A 1,623-nucleotide genomic window follows, 5' to 3' on the forward strand; every position below is an offset into this window, starting at 1 on the left:
TGGGCATGGTGGTCGGCACCTGTAGTCCCAGCTACTAGGGAGGCTGAGACAGAAGGATCACCTGAGACTAGGAGGTCAAGGTTGCTGTGAGCCATAATTGTGCTACTGCACTCCAGCCTGGGAACAGAGTGAAACTCCAACTCAAAACAAAACAAAAAACAAAACTGGAGGATTAAGAAGGCTGAATCTGATAAAGCAAGACTTTGCTGATGCATTCCTCCTAGGGAAAAGGGTTCCAGAGATCAGCCCTTACTGGAGAATATCACAGGGCTGACTGTACTAACCAACATTAAAAAATAATAATAATAAACTTCAGGATACCATCAAGGAGGTCGGCATGACCTACAGTTCACTGTTCTTCAAGAGAAAAACAAGTCTGTTAATCTTGCAGGCAGCCCTGGGGACTATGGTATGCATGAAAGGAGAAAAGGTCAAAGAACCTTATGATTTTTCAGTTTATATCCTAACAGAATTCAGGCCCCTATCACAAGGCTAACCTTGTGGCCTTTTATTTTACATGGACGGTTTCAAAGGCATGTATGTCCCTGGGCACAACTATTCCTACAGACTCAGAAACGCCGTGGTGGGGTCCAGCAAATTGTTCTAACAAGTCCCACACCACCCACCACACTTAGGAGACAGCAGAGCCCGCTGCTCTGTAGCCGCCGTGGGAGGACAGAAGTTCCCGCTCTGAACCTCCTGTGTGGGTCCTCCTCGGAGGCAAGGAACTGACCCACCCAGCCAGCCAGCAGCGCAAGCAAAAGCGCCCAGCTCCGGACGCAGCCTGAGTTAGACAGACCGGCTCGGCCAGGGCGGGGCTTCCTTCCCCAGGTGCCGCCCCAGGTCCCACCCTCGACCTCCGCCCCTGTGCAGCTCGGGCGCCCCCGCCCTTGTATTCCGATTTCCGGAGTAGAGAGGGTCTGGCTGGGAAGCGACTGGGGTGGACGAGCCCAACTCCGAGCCTGGTGGGGGTGGTGTAGCTCTTCCAACCTCTCTGTGTGTGAAGGATCCGGATGATGCGGCGGCAGAAGAAAAATAAGCTAATCTAGAACACGTGTCCAAGTAAACCTGGATCTCAAGAAGGGAATAAAGAAGCTTGAAGCCCCGCCTCCCTTCCTTTTTCTACTTTCTCACCCCAAATCTCAAGGAATGGAAAAGGCGGAAGTGCAGGGTCGCGATCAGGGTGGGGCGGGGTGGTGCAAGGAGAGGAAGTCTCGCGATAGGAGAGCGGCCGGGCGGGTGGCACAGCTTCCCTCTCCCTCCTCTTCCCCCTCCTCCGCGCGTTAGTTCCGGTCGCAAAGGAGACACTGCTGCAGTTGTCGCCACATCGGGATTTCTGGCTCTCTTCTCTTCGCCTTAAATTCGGTGAGGCGCGGCACCCCGCTCGTCCCGGGCGGCCATGGAGGCCCGTCGAAGCCGGGCGGAGAGCGCGGGAGGCGGCAGGCCGGGCGCGACCCTTCTCCACTGGGTCTGAGCAGAGGCCTGGCGGGATCCGGGGCCTGGATTTGTGAGCCAGGCCGCCGCGTGGGCAGGGAGGCCGGGGGACGGGCCGGAGCCAGACGTGGGGCCGAGTGCGTGGCGAAGGCGGCGGGGGAGTCGGGCCCTGTCTGGCCTGGGTAACAA

At 57.1% G+C, this 1,623-nt stretch overlaps 1 protein-coding gene across 3 annotated transcripts in view; it reads left to right on the forward strand.

Moving 5' to 3' along the window:
- The first annotated feature begins 1,212 nt into the window (after positions 1-1,212).
- BZW1 (basic leucine zipper and W2 domains 1) overlaps positions 1,213-1,623 on the forward strand; it is a 13,954-nt gene continuing 13,543 nt past the window's right edge. For all 3 annotated transcript variants that reach the window (XM_008070768.1, XM_008070769.2, XM_021718919.1), the window contains exon 1: positions 1,213-1,365. The gene's annotated coding sequence lies outside the window, so the exon portion shown is untranslated. The remainder of the gene's footprint in view (positions 1,366-1,623) is intronic.

Source organism: Carlito syrichta, unplaced genomic scaffold (assembly GCF_000164805.1).
Source record: "Carlito syrichta isolate Samal-C Ts95f unplaced genomic scaffold, Tarsius_syrichta-2.0.1 Scaffold314013, whole genome shotgun sequence".
NCBI lineage: Eukaryota > Metazoa > Chordata > Mammalia > Primates > Tarsiidae > Carlito > Carlito syrichta.